This window comes from Rhinopithecus bieti, unplaced genomic scaffold (genome assembly GCF_001698545.2).
Source record: "Rhinopithecus bieti isolate Rb0 unplaced genomic scaffold, ASM169854v2 scaffold_115, whole genome shotgun sequence".
Lineage (NCBI taxonomy): Eukaryota > Metazoa > Chordata > Mammalia > Primates > Cercopithecidae > Rhinopithecus > Rhinopithecus bieti.
The window spans coordinates 1162088-1183630 of NW_016803181.1; the positions used below are offsets into that span (position 1 = coordinate 1162088).

General features: G+C 39.8%; 1 long non-coding RNA gene across 3 annotated transcripts; it reads right to left on the reverse strand.

The window, feature by feature from the left end:
- Positions 1 to 1888: 1888 nt before the first annotated feature.
- On the reverse strand, positions 1889 to 20532 carry LOC108526835 (uncharacterized). 3 transcript variants are annotated; one of them, XR_001884618.1, is made up of 5 exons: positions 20450 to 20532; positions 15779 to 15841; positions 4261 to 4331; positions 2702 to 2787; positions 1889 to 2386 (listed from the first exon to the last, which is right to left on the reverse strand). It is a non-coding gene; the product is annotated as an uncharacterized LOC108526835 (long non-coding RNA). The 3 variants fall into 3 exon arrangements; XR_001884617.1 differs by having other exon boundaries at positions 2698 to 2787; XR_001884613.1 differs by having other exon boundaries at positions 1889 to 2787.
- Positions 20533 to 21543: the final 1011 nt, after the last annotated feature.

Genomic DNA, 21543 nt, shown 5'->3' on the forward strand with positions numbered 1-21543 from the left:
TTTCTGAGGACCTGTCTGTTCCCTATGTCATATCTCTGTTTGTTGGGGTACGCGGGAGTACCAGGCTGTTTCTTGGCTTACTGTCAGCCCTTGTCAGTATACGTTAAGTCACGGTAGCCGTGATGCCTCCCCAGCTTTGTTCTTTGGACTTCTAGCGATTGTCTTGGCACCATGCAGCTTTTTTTTGGTCCATCATGCAACTTTAAAGCAGTTTTTTTCCAATCTCTCGTGCAAAAACTCACCTTCGGCTAGCTCTGACTGGCGGATGGCATTGAACTCTCATAAATTACTTGGGCAGTCATGGCCATTTTTATGATATTGATTCTTCCTATCCATGAGCATGGATATGTTCTTCCATTTGTTTGTTCCTCTTTGATTTCACTGAGCCGGGTGCAGTGGTTTGTAGTTTCTCCTTGAAGGAGGTCCTTGACGTCCCTTGTAGTTGGTATTCTAGGTATTTTCATTCTCTTTGAACAATTGTGGAATGGAAGTTCATTCATAATTTGGCTCTCTGTTTGTCTTTACCCAGTGTTAAGAATGCTGGATTTTTGGCAATTAAATGATCCTGAGACTTTTCCTGAAGTTGCTTATCAGCTTATAGAGATTTGGGCTGAGAAAATGGTGGGTATTTCTAATATACAAATCATTCATCTGCAAACAGGACAATTTGACTTCTTCTTTTCCTAATCTTGGATACCCTTGATTTCTTTCTCTTGCCTGATTGCCCTAGTCCAGAACTCTTCCAACCGTATGTGAGTTAGAGTGGTGAGCAGAGGCATCCCTGTCTATGGCCAGTCAAAGCGGAATGCTTTTCAGTTTATTTGCCCATTCAGTATGATATGGTTTCGTGGGTTTTGTCATAAATGGTCTCTGATTATTTGAGATACGTTCCATCAATACCTAGTTTTATTGAGCAGTTTTAGAATGAAGAGCTGTTTGAATTTTGCAAAGGGCTTTTTCTGCATCTATGAAATATAATCATGTGGTTTTTCGTCCTCTTGGTTCGGTTCTATCACTGCGCTGGATAGTGTTTATTGATTGTGTGTAAGTTGTTGAAACCCAGCCTTGCATCCCAGGGATGGAATGCCCACTTGAGTCGATGTGGATAAACTTTTTGATTGCTGGCTGGGATCTGGGTTGCCAAGTATTGTATTGAGGGTTTTGTGCATCGATGTTCATCAGGGATATTGGTCTAAAATTCTCTTTTTTTTTGTGTCTCGCCAGACTTGGTATCAGGATGACATGGCCTCATAAAATGAGTCTAGGGGGGGATTCCTCTTTCTATTGATTGGAATAAGTTCAGAAGGATAGTACCAGCTCCTCTGTTGGTACCTTCTGGTAGAATTTAGGCTGTGATATCCATTCTGGTCCTGGACTTTTTTGGTGGTAGCTACTAATTATTGCCTCAATTTCTCAGAGTTCCTGCTATTGGTCTATTCAGGGATTCAACTTCGGTTCGCTGCGCTTCTAGTCTTGGAAGCAGTGTAACCCCCGTGTCCGAAAATATCCATTTCTTCTAGATCCTTTCTAGTGATTTGCATAGAGGCTGGTTATAGTATTCTCTGCATGGTAGTTTGTATTTCTGTGGGGTTCAGTGTGATATCCTCTTTATCATTTATTTAATCTGCATCTATTTGATTCTTCCTTTATTCTTTTTATTAGTCTTGTAGCGGTTCTTATCATTTTGTTGGATCTTTTAAAGAAAACCGAAGCTCCGTGGATTCATTGATTTTTTGAGGGGTTTTTTGTGGTCTCTATATCCTTCAGTTTTGGCTCTGATCTGTAGTTATTCGTTGCGCTGTCTGCTAGCTTTGAATGTGTTTGCTCGTGTGCGTTCTCTAGTTCTGTGAATTTGATGTAGTAGAGTGTCAATTTGTCTTTCCAGCTTTCTCTTGTGGGCAATTCCTTATTATGCTTATTTTAAATGAATATAAAATGTCTGTTCCCTGCCAATTTATAATTTATTGTGGGCGAGTACCAGAATCCATTTCCTATGTCGTTTAACCAAAGCACCCTTGTACTAAATTTGTTTCCTTTTGGTTATTGAAAGTCATCATATAAGAGTGCTCACTCACTCCCTCATTAGAGAAACACTTTAGTTAACAATTCTGCAGGCACTACTATGTTGTGGGCATAAAAGGGGTGGCAAATAAAAGGCTAGGTCTGTGGCTGGTGTCTTTGTGTATCGGTTTCTTCGTAAATAAGGCAGATGCCATCCACAGTGACTCTACTTACTCAGTGAATAGATGATGGCGGTGTTGTGCCCTTCTGTCTCCTTTTCCTCATTGTTATGCAAAGACTCTGGGTGAATAGCATTATTTGAGACAGATTGGAATTAACAGGCAGAAGAGCCAGTGGCTGCATGGGTCTCTGTTCTTTTGACTTCCTGCAAAAAAGAAATGCTTAGGCTGGAACACTTCTAGTTACACTGAGGATCTGGGTTCCAGAAGAGACTTTTCTGTGGCTGTCCCTTTTTTATAGAGTAAGCCTCACAGCAGCCTGGAATGGAGTGAGTAAGCATTTGAGCTTAAGCGCCTGGAAGCCTGAGCTCAGGTGCCCGCTGTTTAAAGGGGAGTTCTGGGAAAGACACCCGCCCACTAACTAGAGATCTGTGAGAAGCTGAGTTTGGACATAGCCTCCTTGCTGACTGGGGAGTCTAGGGCACCTGCTATCTGTTTTCAATAAATTGCTAATTACCCACTGGGGTCATTCATCAGAGAATCCTGTTTGTCTTCATGTCCACTTCTGAACTGGAATATTGTTGCCAGCAGCTATCTTCTTGTTAACCTATTCATTGGCATAATGACACAAAAGTAAACGTGATTGATTTTTAAAAATTAGACTCAACTATGATTAAAGTAGAATTCTGGGTCATTTTCAGCACCAGAAATCATCAGCAACAGCCAGTTATATCTTTATTTACTACAATGTAATTATCTAGGGGAGTGTGTTTCCATTTCGATTTTGATGACTTATTTTTGGTTTTCAGCTGTGGAACAGTTTCTTTTTTTTCTATTTTTGCTTTATAATGTAGACTTTTAAAGATCCTACTTTTATAAACATTGAGAAAGATGAAAGATAATTTCACTGAGAAGAAGCAAATCTGTTCTGCTAACTATGGTAAATTTCTTTAAATGTGTTAGAATTGAATCATCCCATTTCAGCTGCACCAAGATCTTCATTAAAAAGGAACATTTAGGCTGACACTTTTAGCTTTTATTAAGTGGCAGCATGCCTTTGAGTATTTTTCAAACAATCTCACTTCTTTTTTTCCCTTATAATCAGGTGAATTCTATCTAGGAGATAATGCATACAATTATGAGAGAGTGAATATGAATCCAAAGTCTAAGGGTGGCCTTCCTGAAGTCTCTATGCAAATCTTATCTAATCATAAAATCCCTGCAGAGAAAGATTATATAATTCATCTTGTTCAGTTGGATTTAGCAACTATTGGCCTATTGGATAGCAATGGCCCTTTGGGGAGTGAGGCTGAGCCAGGAAGCCTCCAGTTATGGCCTAATAACCCCGATGCTGGGTCTCAGGCACCAGCTGACCTCTGAGAAAGAGACTTTGGCATTTAACTTTTAGTCTCAGCTCCAGGGTCAGCTCATATTGGCCAGTCTTTTCAGGGCAGTCTCTGTAATTGACTGGCCTTGTCCCAGTTTTTTTCTTATTTGGGGAATTTCCCTTTTTCCCTTCATGTCCTAATAGGGAGGCCTCCCTTTATCCTTATTCAACCTTCACTGACTTTCTTCAGACAGCGCAGCTAAACTTGCTTATCTCTTCTGGTTGAAATATCCTCTCCCTGGATGATGATTTATCTGCACACAGAGCTGATAAATGACTCTGCAGTTTGATGTTTGTATAAGTATCCCTTTAGTGAAATTCTGAGAGTCATCAATAGGTCTGATTCCCTGGGCAGTGATCCACTGAGTCTAGACTGGAGCAACACTAGGGCTTGTAAGGATTCAGCTGATGTCCAAAAGAGAAGGTTCCCGGGGCAAAGAACACACCATATGCTCTCGCAAGCACCTGAAGTCCTGTATGATCTCTGCATAGAGAAGGATCTCCTTGCAACCTGAATACAGCGTGAGAGATCATGGTCTGGAAAGGCAAGGAGGACCAAGTGAAGGAATTGTTGTTTTTTGGTATTTCACTAGCTTCCAGTATTCTCATTTTAATTTTTGGTCTGATTTTTCATCTGATGACTTCCAGGCCTGACCCGTGCCCTTTCAGCTGCGCTGAGCTGAGATTACTCACTGCATTTGACTTTATTTGTAGAATGTGCTTCAGTCTCAAGGTCCCTGGAGTCCTATGAACTGGCCGCAGAACTACAGAAAGTAAATGAAAGACAAAATTATAAGGAAACAAGCCCTAGACATGCCTCTTGTCCCACCCTGAGAAGGACTTACTTCATCTCTAGTCATTGATCACATGTGGGAAAGAGTAAAGAGGCAATCATAAAACTTCAGGAATCCTTCTTAGTGCTGACAGGGGTCTCGACAGTTCTCTGAGAACTGCTTCCTTGAAAGAGTGGGCTGACCTTTTCCCTGTTGATACTGTCTTTACTTAAGAGTTTGGGAGAAATTCATGGCAAAATGATCTTAGGAAATTTAAACATTGTGTTTAATCTAAGAGATGAACTGAGAGAGCTATGGAAATGAGACATTCATGTTCTAAACTCAAGAGAGCCAGTCAGTTGTAGTTTTGTTGAACGCTTTGGCTTGTGTCTCCCCAAAAGGGTGATTAAAACTCATCTCAATGATCTGTAACCTCAGGCAGTCTTCATTGCTTTCTATTTATTAAACAGTTGAAGGTCGCACACCTGAGTACCTGGCCTCTCTGAGCTTGAACAGTCCAGCCAAAGGACATTATTTTATCCAATATGGTAGAGAGGACATCTCAACAAGCCTTTTCAAATCATAATGGCAGGGAAAGCAACAAAAATTCAGACAATTTTGATGATCAGACCACATAAAATCCTAGACAGGATGTGCTTTCTTCAGCAGTTACCCTGTCTCTCTTATCTGAGTCTTTTGGGTATCTTCCTTTTCTTTTTCTTACCTAGGGAAGGTTTACATGTGAAAATTCACCCATCTAATATAAATTGAAATACAGGTCATTTTTCTAGGATAAGGTTACTTACACAAGGTTTCAAGGGCATTATGAGTTTAAATATTAACCCTTTGCTATTTCTTAAAACAAGAATGGAAACCTTACTAAAGCAAGAGCTGTCCGTTCTTTTTCTTTTTCTTTTTTTTTTTAGACAGAGTATTGCTCTGTCACGCAGGCTGGAGTGCAGTGGCATGATCTCGGCTCACTGCAATCTCTGCCTCCAGGGTTCAAGCGATTCTCCTGCTTCAGCCTCCCGAGTAGCTGGGACTACAGGCGAGTTTCACCAAGCACAGCTAATTTTTTTGTATTTTTAATAGAGACGGGGTTTCACTGTGTTAGCCAGGATGGTCTTGATCTCCTGACCTTGTGATCCACCCGCCTCGGCCTTCCAAAGTGCTGGGATTACAGGCGTGAGCCACCGCGCCCGGCCTCTGTCCATTGTTTTCACAGACCACAGCAGCGTATGTTACCCTACACTCCAAAAAAGGCATGGAAAGATGCAGCCCTGAATCCTTTTGGGAATAAAGGAGGGTATGAGTTAATAAAATATTTCCAACAATCATCAGTCCATCCCAGGAAAGGAATGTCGTATACGTGCATAATTTCTTTCCTAATTATACTCGATTTAGGAAGAACTTTTTGGCTGGAATTAGTTACCGAGATACAGTTGCTTTGTCAATGCGGACATTTACTTGAAGTGCACCCTTCAGGAAACACGAGGGAATGTAACAGTGCAAAATAAAACTGTTTCAAGAAAGGATCAGAGAAAAGTTGGGAAAGAGTAGCTTGGGTCAGGAAAGGAGGAAGGTAGGCAGCACTACGGAAGTTGACCTTGTCAAGAAGAGAATGGTCAGAAATCAGAAAGGGAACTTGTCTCCTAAAGAATAGGTGGCTAAAAGAAAGTAACAGTGACCTGAGATGAAACCAAGTGGGTGACCATTTTAAACTTGTGAGCGCTGGACTCTGACAGCACTCTGGGGTGTGGCTGTACCTTGTACGTGGCCCACAGTTTGTGCCCTCCAGTAGAGGAACCCTGGAGTGAATAACAGCTCTCAGAGTGCCTGGAACCCTGAAGACTCCTTACAGAGGAGACTCACTAAACAGGGTGAACAGAAAGTTAATCCCAAAGGCAATCCAGAGAAGGAAATCTTGCTTATTCCTTGTTTGGTAGCAGTAGAACTGACCAGAAGCTAAGAGATCAAGTTCCAATCTCTTCCTCTAGAGACGAAGTCCAGATTTTGTTTTGCCAGTAACTATAGGTGAGAGCTGCGATTTCCTCAATCTGACATGGCTATTCTTTGTAACCAGTGCTAGCTGCTCTAAACAAGCTTCACCCCAGAAGTGGTAATAAGAAGAATTTATATTGTCATTGTCATTTCTCCAATTTTAAGGGCTTAAAAATTAACTCTTTATGATTAAGCCTGTATACACTTCCATTTCCATTTAGAAAACGTGCTCTGGATTTCTTAATTTTGTAGAGGTGGGGATTAGGAGGGTTTAATAATGTCACATTCCAAGATGATAATATGTTGCTAAACTCCTGGGTGCTCCAAGTTTATTCCTGATAACAGATTTGACAGGAACAAAACAATTACAGAACATGTGTGCCTTTGCTGGTCCAGGTGCCAAAAGGAGCAAAGGGCTGAAGTAGTGAGTCACTTAGTGACAGCCTTGTCTAGTCCCAAACAAGCCACTTATCCTGCTCTGTTCTCCACTTTCTGTATCCATGACAATGGGAGACTAGTGCTTGGATCTCCTATACTATTTCTAGAGGTTGTGAATAATAAAAAGATTAGCAAGGCCAGGTGCAGTGGCTTACGCCTGTAATCCCAACACTTTGGGAGGCTAAGGCCGGAGGATCACTTGAGCTTATGAGTTTGAGATCAGCTTGGGCAACATAGTGAGACCTCTGTCTCTACAAAAAGTAAAAAAAAAAAAAAAAAAAAAAAAAAAATTAGCTGGGCATGGTATCATGTGCCTATAGTCCCACCTAGCAAAAAGGCTGATGGTGGGAGGATCACTTGAGCCAATGTGGTTGAGGCTGTAGTGAGTTCTGACTATGCCACAGCACTCCAGGGTGGATGACAGAGCAAGATCCTGTTCCAAAACACACACACACACATACACACATATATATCAAAGAAGCATTCATCTTGAATTGTATATATTATGTCAAGTGGCCTTAGTCTTTCTTGTGGATATTTATTTTGACACATAAATTAGAAGAGTTGTCTCTGATCTTTTGAATTGTCTACATACAGTGTGACTAAGTATTTCTTTAGTGAGAGTTAGGTAAATATTATGGACTTACAAAAGGAGAAAACATGTCATCTTGGCTGCAATTGTGGATGATAAATAAATATTGTTTTAGCTAGCATTTGCAAAGTGATTCACAATTTATAAAGCTTCTTTATATATCCTTGTTACATTATACTTTCAGGTTTCCAGAAGAGTGTCGTTTTCATTTAATGCAATGTTCTTAGCGGAAGTTTGAAAAAAAAATCTATTGCCACTAAGTGATATCCGACCACCCTTCCCTTTCCTCATTGTTCTCCTTCAACAGTCACTGTAACCAGAAAAGAACTAGATTTTTATATCAGTCAGGAGAGACTCTATTAGCTGCAATACAGTAAACCCTCATATATGAGTGGTTATTAACAACAAAGGCTTATTCCTTACTGATGCTTTATGACCATCACAGGTCAGCTGGAGACCCTTCCCCATGTCCTAGTGCTCAGGTGCACAGGCTCATGAAGGCTCCATGGTGTCAGGCATTGTCGGTTACTCTGGAAGTGTCAGGGAATGTGGCACCCGCTCTCCAAGGCTTCTACCTGGATGTGACACGTGTCGCTTCAGTCATGTTGTACCTCTGCCTTAGATGTCCCTTAGCCACATATAACTGCAAGGATTTGGAAATAGCAATCTTATTTGCCGGAAAGAAAATGAACTGAAAATATCGGTGAACAATACTAATGATTACCAGAATTTTATTTACAGTAGGCTTCAACTTCGGCAAAATTGTGAAGAAAGAAAATTTTATTTTGAGTGTCCCAACTCTCAATATCATTTTTCTGTGTTCCCTACTCCTTCCTTCAGCCTCTTCAGTTACCCAGGGCTCTTTTCTTTCGTCATCAGAACTGGTTTGATATTTTTGCTAGTTTGTCTAATTCTAAGGTCAACATTATAGCTTCTGATACTATTTATATTTTTAGCTCCATCTCTTATGATGGAATAATAAGCTTTTCTTCCAATAATGGTTGAGGGCAGTTTCTTTTCCTGTGGAGCACTTGGGGATTGAGAGGTCAGAGCTAAGGGAGAGATCTCTTGAATTCACACCCTGCAGATGGGAGCACACGGGGAGTGGGCTGTGTCAGAGAGCTATAGCCAGCTGTGAGATGACAGTCTCTTTTTTCAATGAGCTTAAATCACAGTAGTGAAGGAAACACAAAGACACACCTATATGTTGAAATGATTCCCCCAGTCCCCCACGAAACACATAAGGCATTTTTTAGTGTGTGATTGAATAATGGTCCCCCAAAGACATCGGCATGCTAATTCCCAGGATCTGTGAATATGTTATATTACATGACAAAAGAAACTGTGCAAGTGTGATTAAATAAGGATGTTGAGATGAGAAGATTATGCTAGATTATTCATCCCAAAGAAATCACAAGGCTCTCCATAAGAGGGAGGCAGGAGGGTCAGAGCTGGAGAAGATTCAGCAACCAAAGTAGAGGTTAGGGTGATGCGACCAAGAGTCCAGAATGTGAATGACTTCTAGAAAGTGAAAAAGACAAGGGACTGAGTTTCCCATAGAGCCTCCAGAAAGAACAAATTCTTATTTTAGTTTCATAAGATTCATTTCACAGTTCTGACTTCCAGAACTGTAAGATAATCAATTTGTGTTATTTTTAAGCCATGAAGTTTGTGGTAATTTGTTATAGCAGAATCAGGAAACTAATATATAGAGACTGTTTTAAAAAATGGTTCAGAGCATGAGCTTCAAGGTCAGATAGAGATGAGTTTGAATTTTGGGTGAGCCAGTCCCTCACTATGAGTGTTGGCTCAACATATACAACCTCTCTACTCCTCAGATTCCTCGCTGGTAAAAGCAGGGCAATGTTAACAGCCACTTAAAAAGGTTGTTGTGAGATTAAATCAAATATTTTTTGTTTGGCCCCTAGTACAGCCTCAGTGCATGTTAAATACAAACATAAACTCATGTGCATTACTGCCTGGGATGCTGCAACATGTACAATTATAATGATAATGCTTTATATATGTATATAAATTTCCATCTTCCAGAGCATTTGACTTATGCAAATTTTATGTAATCCTTAGTTAAACTTCACAAGAGAAGTCAGAACTAGCAAAGGGGCAACAGGAAAGGAGTCATGCTGGTTGGAGACAGGCATGACGGGCATGCTAATGCAGACAGCTTCATGGAGCTCAAGTGACACCTGGGCAGAGATTGATGGAAGATGTTATTTTCAGTTCAAAAATACCTACTGAATACAAAATGTGTATTTTGCAACTATTATGTGACCCAAACTGTGTCAGACCCTGGAATGAAGGTTGCCGCTGTTGTCAAAGAGAAGCAAAGTGTATGAGGCAAGAGAATGGCCTTTGCTTGGTTGACATAGTGTTCTGCCCACTGCTCAATGTTCTTCACTTCTAGCAGCTAATGCCTTGAACCTTTAGAACATTGTCTCCTGTAGGATAATGGTTTTGCAGTTTCAGTGAAAACTATCATTGTGTTCGCCCAAATTTGAATACATTGTGGCTACGGGGAATTCAGGACAGCTCACATGAAACTAAGAGGCATGGAGTTTGAACATTTATACTCATGGTTAATTGTGTGACTCTGCTATGAGAAAGAACAGGGTTCAAGCTCCAGCTACTGTTTTGCTGTATGTGTGACCCCCCAAAAATGTTATTAACCTAAGTTCCCTCCATGTGAAGTAGGACCAAAATAGAATCTACTCTCTGTATCTTTTTTATACTTATAGTAAGCACTCACATTTTTACTCATTATAATAATTATTCTGTCAGAACTTTAAAAAACATGTCAGTTGATTAAAATAACTAAAATAGCAAATACTAAGGTAACATTTCCTGAGATCAACTTATAAGGAGAGAGTTTTCTATTCCCTTGTCCTATTTTGAAAACATTCTTCAAACACATTTTCTCTCTCATGTATTTCTCTAATACATATATTTGTTTCTTTATTTAGGGAAAAGTCAAGAAAGCAAAAGACCTACCCTTTCATTTCAGAGATAAAATTTTAAAAAATCAACAAAGTCAAAGGGTCTTGAACAATTTGTTGTTGTTATGCTTTGTTTTAATTGGCTTTTATTAGAAATAACCTTAAAATCTCTTTTCTGAAACTACCACCTTTTTTTATTTCTGATTTTTCAGTCTCCAGATTGGAAGTACTTTATCTCCTAATTGGGACTCCAAAACTTCCCACTTCTGGCTCCCAAACACTTGCTAAACTTTTAATTGCTAAAATCCCTCTTCAAATGTGAGGACATCTGTGGGCACGGATTTATTTGGCTTTCTTCTCTCCCACTTTTGCTGCATTTTATATAAACATTTTCAAGCTGCCTCACACAGATTCCTGTATGGTTCCCCCTAGCAACTTGTTTTGAGCCTGAACACTTTCCATTTATGACTGCTGCATGTTTCCTACCCCTTGGCCAATTTAGACCCAATGCTCTAGTGTTCTTTCCAATCCGTGAGCTGGGTGACAGCTGACAGGAGGTGAGTGACAGATGGGCAGTTCACCTCAAATCATACTTTGGTTTACAACATTGAGAGTGATGATCTTGCAAAAGAAAAAGAAAAGAAAGAGAGCTTTTGTGGGGTCTTTCTTATTTCTTATTTCCTTGGACCTTCTTCTGGGCAATGAAAATACTTGCAGGACGCCAAGGCAGTTGACACAGTGACTTCTCTATATGCTGTTTCCTAAGCTGAGTTTTCTCTGCCTGCTTCTTTTCTTCCCCACCCCCACCCCAGCTTTACTGATGTATAATTGACAAAAATTCCATATATTTAGGGAGTACGATGTGATTATTTGGTATATGTATACCTTGTAAAATGATGACCACATAATTAACACATTCATCACCTCATATAACTAGGTTTTTCGTGGTGAGAAAAAAATAAGGTCTACTCTTAGCAAATTTCAAGTGTGCAATAGAGTTTTATGAACTATAGTTGCCATGCTGCACATTAGATCCCCAGACTTTATTCATCTTATAATTGAAAGTTTGTGCTTTTGGACTGACATTCCTGCTTTCCCCCCAACCTCTAACCCCTGGCGATCACTGTCCTACTCTCCGCTTCTGGGTTCAACTTTTTTAGATTCTACCTATCAGTGAGATTATTCAGTATTTGTCTTTCTATGCGTGGCTTATTTCGCTTAGCCTGATGTCCTCAAGGTTTATCCATGTTGTCACAAATAGCAGGATTTCTTTCTTTTCAAGGCTGGAGAGTATTCTACTGTATATACCACATTTTCTTTATTCACTGATCAAAGGATACTTAGTTTGTTTCCATATCTTGGCTATTGCAAATAATGTGGCAGGAAACATGGCAGTGCTAACATCTCTTTCAGATCTTGATTTTAATTCTTTTGGATATCTATCCAGAAGTGGGGTTGCTAGATCAAATCGTAGTTCTGTTTTAATTTTCGAGGAAGCTTCATACTGTTTTCATGTGTATAAGGCTTTTTCTAACAGAAAAGCAGAGACCAGACACTGCTCACTGCTCTGCCAGGCTCTTTTTGAGTGTAAACGTGCACGTCTATGTGTTTGTGTCCATGTGATTGAAAAAGGGTTAAAAAAAAAAACAATCAGAACCTTAATGGACACTGGGCAAAGCTTGGTTTGGGGATGTACGAAGAGAGATGCCTCATTTTCTGCTTTCGAGGCTTCATAATTTTGCCTCTGAAGAGTCTCCTCCACAAAGCGTTTCATATGGAGTTTTGGAGATAGCGCCCTGTCTTAATGCCTATACTTAGGCTGTGTTCCATACCTCAGTAAAGCACTTCTTCTCAACCCTCAACCCTGTGTGGTTGGAACTGACACTCAGTCTAACGGTCCTGGCAGGCAAAATGTTTGAGAAGACTCACTTTAGAATTGCCCATGGGAAAATATAAAAGTAGTCAATGGTTTTATGATTAAAAATTTAGCTACATTTCAATGGGTCATATTATATTTTGAATTAGCTAAACTCCAAAATAAGTATCAGCTCAAGAAAAATATAAGCAATTATCTCATTCAGGCCATATATTTCTTTTATAGTTTAGAAAACTATAAAGGATTCCCACATTTCAAAAATAAAACCACTTGGGCTGCGAGTTCATTGCTAACTGTAGAGTCAATGGTTGAGTTGATTCTTGGGGAAATAGTATGAGTAGAGGCAAACTTGGCTAATATATCTTATAGAAAACATGTGGCTTGAGGTTTATACAGAAATTAGGTAGGGTGAGAAACTACGTGGCATTCCTGTTGCTTCTTCTTGCTCTTCACCCACAGAGGCCCTGCTAACCAAGCCCCACGCATTGTGTGAGCATCTGTCTCAACACAGTGTTCTAGGGACCCAGCGAGGTCCCTGTGTTTCAACAGAAGTCTGGACTGTTCGGCTAAAGGGTTAAGGTCATTGTCTCCACAGCAGAGACTAGAAGTTTGTTCTAAAGTGAGCCTTTCTCAGGCCATTCTATGCCTCCCATTTCCAAAAAGTAGAACCCAGTGACTCTGGGGCTCTATTTTAATTTCTCACATTTCTCTAATTTATCTTGATTGGGAGGGGAGAATTTGGCACCATTGAAAATAGAAAAAACATATACTGTGTTTATGTCAAGCCTTAAATTGGGCATCATATCTCTCAGAAAGTCCATTGAGAATTTTCAAATTTGGCTAAGTGTCTCTTAAAATATTCTTCCACTCTATCTCTCAGCACAGTACATTGGAATAAATGGTCAGCCTGTGTGTCTATCACACCTAGAACGTATGGCCTTTGAAGGCAGGTAGAGTTGTACTGTTAATGAGGCCCAAACTTGAGCCTGAGCTGTGCTTTCCTTAGAAATCAGGGCTCCCTGGAGACTAATGGCTGAAGCTCTCTGTTTGCTTCAGTGACCAAGAATTCCCTCAGGAGAGAACTTGCTCTACGAGAAGAGGAAACTAAGATACACCAATTTCAATGACAAGAACTGTGGATAATCCTGAACACTGTAATGGTACTACCAGGCTTTCAGCCCCTCTAGGCTTTTGCTTAGAATAAATTTGGCTTAAAAAAAGTAAGAGCACTCTAAAACCAAAAAGGGTTGTTTTTCTGAAATCTCTTAAGGATATCGAGAGTTCCAGGTTTTGGTAACATGAGTGCGAGAATCTGCAGGTGCCTTCCCCAACACTGAGCACTGGCAGCCTCTGTCGAGGCCTTAGGCACACAAATGGAGATAGAGAGCTCTAGCTCTGTGGCTTGGATCTGGAGAGAAGGAGAAGAGACATTGCATGGCAGCCTAGACGCTCAGTGCACAAAGCACATACGAGGCATTCTTTAGGACTCCTAGAATAGTCTGGGAGGAGTTTGAGAGGGGTTTGGAGCTCCCACAAAACTGTTAGGGGTCAGCACCATGGGAATACTAGTGTATAACTATTGTTTCTCTGTTTTTACCCCTTAGCTAGGATGAAATGGCTTGGAAGACGTGTGTGTGTGTGTGTGTGTGTGTGTGTGTAGTTATATATTATATAATTAAATATGTGATTAATATTTTATTCATCTAATATATTACATATGTGTGTGGTGTGAATTTTTGGTGTCAAGGATAGCATCTTGTACATAGAAATTTAGAGTTTTAATGAATTAATTATTGGCAATAGGTATCATTATGCAAAGATGTTTTTAGTAATTTCCATTTTGAATAAACCCAAATTATTTTAGATCCAGAATAATTTCTTTTAGGCTCTAGGCAAAGAGGCCTGGGATTGGTTTGCATGAATATGAATTATGTACACATTGGGAAGAAGTTTTGGGAGTCAAGACAGCATGATGACTCCACCAGAAATCCTTTTTTCAGAAAGTACGTTTAGACATTTCATAAGCCTTTACTGGTCATAAACAACAAATTCCTTGCGCACAATGTTGGCAAGCAAAATCATTGTTTTCTGTAAACTATCTCTTTTAGTACAAAAAAAATTCTGTTCTTGGAACAATATCAAGTTATGTTTTAAGGATAAACTACAGTAGAATGAGTTATCTCACTTTCTTAAAGAGTTCCAGTTCTGAGGCTTTAAGTATATATATATAAAGTATATATATGTGTATATATATATATATGTATATCTGATTGACTAAAAAGAATAGAGGAAGAGTCTTTATTGTTATAAGACAAATGATAGAATTTTATGATGGGCTGTGGCTTCTCAGATCTGGCCAACTCTGAGATTCTGCTAAAGTTTACTATGTGAAAGGTCAGATGATTCACATCTTCTCCCAAAAGAAAGCATTCATTGCAAGGTACTGTCATTAAAGGAGTTATTTTATAATCACGCCTCAAATTGAAATAATACTTTATACTTTCAAATTTCCTTTGCATACTTAATCTCATTTTGTACGGTTAAAATTACTGTTGCCATCTTGGCCGTCATCCATCTTGGCTGGGGTTCATTGTTTTCTATGGACAGACACTTCAGATTTGAATAATGTTTTCTAAGATTCAATTACATTTACCGAGTTGGTTTAAGCACACAAGTTATAAATGCTATACCTTGTATACTCATATTTATCATTATGCATCAGGTTCTTCATTAGTCTATAAAAGTTTGCTGAATGAGGGCTATCTCACCAGCCATAGTCAAATTGAGTGACATTATTATATTTTATGTTCTCCCCTAGATTCACATACACTCTGTACCTATAAAGGTCAATAAATAGAGTAGAATTTTTATATTCTCAGTTTTAGGCATGGGAAAAGCAGTGTAGAGTCGATCCAGAGTCAGATTCCCCCAGTGCTTTATGATGTTTGCCATTGAAGATGGTAGTTTCTCTAAGGTTAAGATATTAAAAGAATAAGCTCCCCAAATGAAGAAACATGCTCAATTATTGTGATTTTTGCTGAAATACAAGTGAAAATTTCAGCTGGCACTGTCCTTACACAGTCGTTCTGAAAATGAATCCGTTCGATTGCTGTCTTTCAGTTATCAATTTTGATTTTTTTCAATTATCTTTCAGTTTAATCTCCACTGATTCCTAGAGAGACTAAGATGACAAGGGAATTAGAATCATCTAGTCTAGAACTATCTGGTCTGAGGGTCATAACGTGTCTCATTAAAGACGCCCAGGATGATATATTAAAACCCACTGAGATAGTAATAAATTATTTTCTAAATCATGCCTGTAATATTATTGTGTGTATCTTCCTAAGAAAAGTTCAAATTACTAAATGCAAGAGGCAGAAGTGTCTAATGGGGTGTTAAATCTATTCATTCAAAGATACCTCTGGGTATACAGAAAAATCCAGTTTAAAGCTTAGCCAAGATTCTTTCCTTTTCTACGCAAAGAAAAGATTTGAAAGATTTGGAAGCAAACACTTTTTTTCTGGGACAAAGCTTGGCTATAAGAAAAAAAATATTCAGTTTTCTTCCCAGCAAGAAATACCTTATAAATGGAAAATATGATCAAATCATTTTTCATTCGTAGTCTTCACTGGCTTCTTGTTGCCTGCAAGATAAAATTGAAACTCCTTTGTATATCACGTAAGATCCTTTATGATCTGTGACATGCATTTTACCAGGCCCATCATGGATATGTCACATGTCATTCCTCACTAAATTCTTACAAAGTGATGTCAATTTCCCCAGTTTAGAGCTGAAAAAACAGATACTCAGAGAAGTTGCCTAAAGCCACATAGCAGTTAGGTGGGCATAGCTAGAATATTTGATATCAAATATTGTCTAACCATGCTGTGCTAGCCTCCCAACTTCCTTGCAGAAATTGCATTAAAAATGCCCAGAAAAGTCACACACACACCCACATGCACACACGCATGCGCGCGCGCGTGCACACACACACACACACACACACACACACACACTACACACATCCCCAGAGGGAGAGCGACATGGAGAGAGAGTTATTTCCCAATTCAAATGGAAATCTGAAGGAAGAAATAGCTTGAGGATATGGTGAAGATAGTGAAGATGGGTTAACTCACGGATTTAGGTTGTTTGATTCCAATGATGCCCGAGAGCGTGAGAATCTCTAGAGAAAAATTTAAATCCCTAAAGGAAATTTTCTTTCTTTTTTGCTCACAACATGTGCTGTGATTAATGATCATTCCTCTTAGAGCAGCAGATGCCATTAAAAAAAAAATTCACAAACTCTGGGCAGCAATAATCTAGAGGAATGTGCTACTGACCCCAGAAAAGAGCAGACATCTAGGCCTGCGCCATCCAGTACAGCAGCCACAAAACACATGCATCTGTTCAGCACTAGAAATGTGGTTGTTTTGAACTGAATGCACTTTAGGGTAAAAGACACTTTGGATTTCAAAGGCTTAGTATGAAAAGTAAAAATTTCTCATTCATAATATATTGATTACATGTAGAAATGATAATATTTTGAATGCACTGGGTTAAATATATGTTATTAAAATTAATTTCACCTATTCACTTTTTAAATGTTACTGTGAAATTTAAGACTGCATGCGTGGCTTACTTTGCATTTGTTCTGGACATCTCTAGTCTAGTCTAGGCAGAAGTGGGTCCTTTGCCAATTTCCTTCCCAGGAGGCCTCAACTTGAAAAAAAAAATGTGGAAGAGAGGAGCATTTATAAAAATGCAGAACAAATTTGCATTTGTTTTTCAGTCTGAGGCCTACTGGGGACAGCATCTCTTCAACATATGTGGCCCAGGAACACAGCAGATCACAGCTGCTGAACTGACTGTGGCCTCCAAGAGCTGTGATTTCCTAAGGGGGGCAAGCTGTGCATCCTAGAGGAGTTTTGATCACATTTTTCTATTTCTGTGTGTTCAAATCAGGCCAATATCCATAAACACAAGAATATAGAAAGCAGCAACGAATGCTCCAAAGCCTTAAGTAACAATCTCCTGAGCTGGATCCCAGATGAGGTAGGATCACTCATCTGGATGAGAATAGAAATCCATAAAACTAGTTAGATATCTCATTGATAGTCTGCCTTCTGTACCCTTCTAATTTCTAGTACTCATATCATACTTGAGAGCTTAGTTTCTGTATTTATCTGTCTGACATAAAGCATATAGATGTAGCCACTACAAAAAGTGGCTCAAATATGATAGAAGTTAATATTTCACTCAAATGAAATAAAAAATAAGAGTTTTCAATTGATGGAAGGCTCTTTTTCAGATAGTGACTTGAGACCTTGGCTCTTTCCATCTTGTGACCTGCCCCACTTTGATACATGACCTCCAAGGTCACAGTGTTCATCTTTGTTATGCTGGAAGGGAAAGTGCTTGATGGTCACAATTCCATTAATTAGAATTCAGTTGTAGCCTACCTGTGGGCCCTCAAAGAAAAGGACGATTTTGGCAGACACAAAGCAGTCTCTTACATAGTCGGCTCTTCTCGTTCACCAAACGCCAACTCTTCCTTTACATAAAACACACTCATTCTTGCCTCAAGGGAGACAGCACAAAGCTCTATCCAGCTGCTGCATCCAGTTCAAAGTCCATTCTTGCATTACTATAAAGAAATTACCTGAAGCTGGGTAACTTTTAATAAAAAGCGATCTAACTGGCTCACAATTCCACAGGCTGTATAGGAAGTATAGTAGCTTCTGCTTCTGGGGAGGCCTCAGGAAACTTATAATCATGGTGGAAAGTGAAGGGGGAGTAGATACATCCTACATGGCTGGTAGAGCAGGAGGAAGGAAGGGGAGAACTCACTATCACCACAACAGTACCAAGGGGGCTGGTGTTAAGCCATGAGAAATCTTCCCCATGATTCAGTCACCTCCCACCAGGTCCCATCTTCAGTGCTGAGAATTACAATTCCATGAGATTTGGGTGGGAACACAGATCAAAACCATACCACTTCTTAATCATGGAGATTTCATTCGTTTGTTTGTTTGGAGACAAGGTCTCACTGTTTTGCCCAAGCTGGAGTGCAGCGGTACCATCATAGCTCACTGCATCCTTGAATTCCTGGGTTCCAGCAATTCTCCTGCCTCAGCTTCCCAAGTAGCTAGGACACAGGTACATGCCATCATGCCAGCTAACTTTTTATTTGTAGAGATGAGGGTCTTGCTTTGTTGCCCAGGTTGGTCTTGAACTCCTGGGCTTGGGTGCTTTTCCAATCTCAGCCTCCCAAAGAGCTGGGATTACAGGCCTGGGCCACCATACCCAGTCTGCAGAGTTATTTTTGATACAAGAACAATGGTTTTCATTGTTTAAGTGGTTAATGGTTTCATAGAATAAGTGTATAACAATTTGAGTCAATTACTTGACATCGTATGGGCAAATGTAAGTTTCTACTGATTGAGTTGGAGTTTTGCTAATGATAGCTTCAATGCAGTGTTTGTATCTTCTTTATACATTCTTAATAGACATTAACCCACCCTTTCCTTCATATTACCATCTCAGTGCCACTCCGCACATCCCAATTCCAGCCGTGAGGTCATGGCAACCTCTGGAAGTCAGGACTAAGCGTGGAATAAAACCTTGTCTCAAAGTCTTTTGTTTTCATTCATTTGTTTTTTAAAGCAGTGCTTTGGCCTTTGGGAAGTATGTATGCGAACGAACGGCAGAGCAAAAATGAGCCATCTTTGCTTAAGAAGTAGGGGTATTTGCTGTGCCTCTGGTTTCCAGTGTCTGTTCTTCAGAGGCCTGGGCAGGTGTTCCTGAAGCTAAATACCATCTCCCAATGCCAACACACAGCGATTCCCTTTTCTCACCATCGCCAGCCCATAACATGTGAATGAGAGCAAGAGTATCCTAAATGAAAACAAATAGATTCAAACCACTGCTCCAAGCAGGAGTGCACCCAAATCCTCTACTTTCTCTATACAGAGCTGGTTACATATTATACTCTTTGAACCTCATCTGTGAAATAATGATCATCTCCTTCAGATGTTTGCAGTAAAAAGTAAACAATAAATATCTGAAAATGTAGAGCCCAGTGCCTAATTGGTAATAAGTAATCAATTCATGATCATTTCTAACTTTTCTTACTTCAGCTTCTTTTCAACTCCAACACCTCTGTGCACCCCCACCATCCACCCACCAACCCACACCTTGATTGTGGCTTTCGGTGTCCTGATTGCCAGGTCAGGCTTTCTCACTCTCTCCTGCTGCCCCAGCACTTCTCAGCCCCAGCTGAAGAGGTTTTAGAACCGTCTTTCCCCTTAGTGTTCTGCCAACTCGCTCCACGACTGTCTAGTTCCATCTGGCCCCAGCCCACTTTTGTTTTATGCCTTTGGCTATTGGTAGCAAAAAATCAGTGGCTACACTAGCTGGAGACTGTCAAGGCCAGCCCGAGGAACCAAGAGCAGACTGGGATCTGGAGAGTACGTGTGAGTGTGTATGTGTGATTATGTGTGTTTGTGTGTGAAAGAGAAGTTGGGTGAGAGTGAAGGTATGCAAGCAAATGTGACTGAAAGTATTTTACAATCTGTTAGAAAGAAATTTGAATGTAGTAATACATAAGCCAGAGGATGAACAAATGTGAATGATATAGAAGAAAGGAGATAAAGAGAAGCCAGTGGGATATGTCATTGAATTAAGTTGAAAAGAGGAGAAAAATGTTTGTTAGGAATGTAGTGGGGAAGGAAAAAATAGTATTAAAATATATGGATATATGTATTATATATACACACACACACGTGTGTCTATGTGTATGTATATATGTATAAATTTTATAAACTTAAGTCATGAAAAATAGATTGTTCCAAAGCTTAATAAGTTAGGGGTCAATTCAGAAAAAATCCTTACTGCTCTATATGCAACTCTTCTTCCCTAGGGGATAAACGTAGCCCCAGTTAAACAATCTATATATAGAAAAGACCGGCACCCTTAAGAGAGGAAGTCTTGATTCATGAGTAATGATGGCCAGTGTCCATTCCAGGAAACCCAGCATCTGATCTTAACCACAATCCCTTAAGGCTGGATGCCTTAGCCATATATGGAGTGCTATAGGGAAAGGAAGGGAGTCTCTTTCTGGAGTCTCTGCAGATGCTGTGAGTGGCATCCAGCCTATCTTCAAGTCAGCTCAAATTCAGAGGAAAGGACTTCTGCTTTGACAGGGACCAACTAGACCCGACAGAAGGAAACAGACACACAAGCACAGGCCAACCTTGCTGAAGGAACGTTGCTTGGTTTCCTTTTTCTGTAGAAAGGAGCCAGTGTTCTGTGGTGCGCTGCCTTCTGTGTCTCAGAAGGGATGTTTTTTTCCGAGCCTAACTCTGTTATCATCCTGTTTGCACTTGGTGACTCACAGCAGATGCTCTGGCTTTCCCACAGCTGTGCCCTTATCACTGCGGGGCAAGCAGAACAGCAGTCGCATCTGCGTGGTCCTGACCTTACCCTCCTGGGGCTGCTCCTATGCCAGCCATTCCCAATTCAGAGGGGCTGCAATAGCGTTTCCATGGTAATGAAGACAATTCACAGGAAAATAGTTTATTTGAATAGCAAATGTTTTGACCAGGTTTTGGACTGTGGAAAGCCCCTAGTGCAGTCACAACATTAACCACACAAACAACAACTATTAGTACTATTACTATTATATTATTATTACTATACAGGGAAGTGAACCAATACCACCATGAATCAAACATTCTCCTGGAATTTTAGCATCTGATTTGGAAACATATTTCTTATTCATTGACAGACAAAGGGAAACTTCAGTAATATCTCTATAGCCTTATAAAAAATGAATGCAGAAATATGTTTGAATGTCCTGCTATCCCACTTTCCTCACGGTATGCGACAACACCACTGCAAATATTAGAGGAGAGAAAGCAGAAAGTAGCTCCAAGGCAAATTCCAGCCAAGGGCCATTTTATCATATCTTTTTCTCTGTGTCACGTTGGGTTTTGGGAGATCTTTTAAATTGTATATCCAAAAGAGATTTTTGAAGGGTTAACAGTGTCATGGATTAATCACCCTTCATGTCAATTGTCTCACAATCCCAAGGCATTATGAAACCTCTTGTAAGTAAAGAAATTGTCATTTTATTTTAAAGGTTTCATTTTGAGATAATTGTAGATTCACAAGCAATTGTAAGAAATAATGTAAAGAATTTCCACATTCCCTTTACCTAGTTTTCCCCATCTCGCAAAAGTTATCTGTGCAAAACCACAATTAAATATCAACCAGGATATTGGCATTGACACAACCCATAGATCTTATCTAGATATTCAGACTTCCCTAGTTTACCTATACTCATAC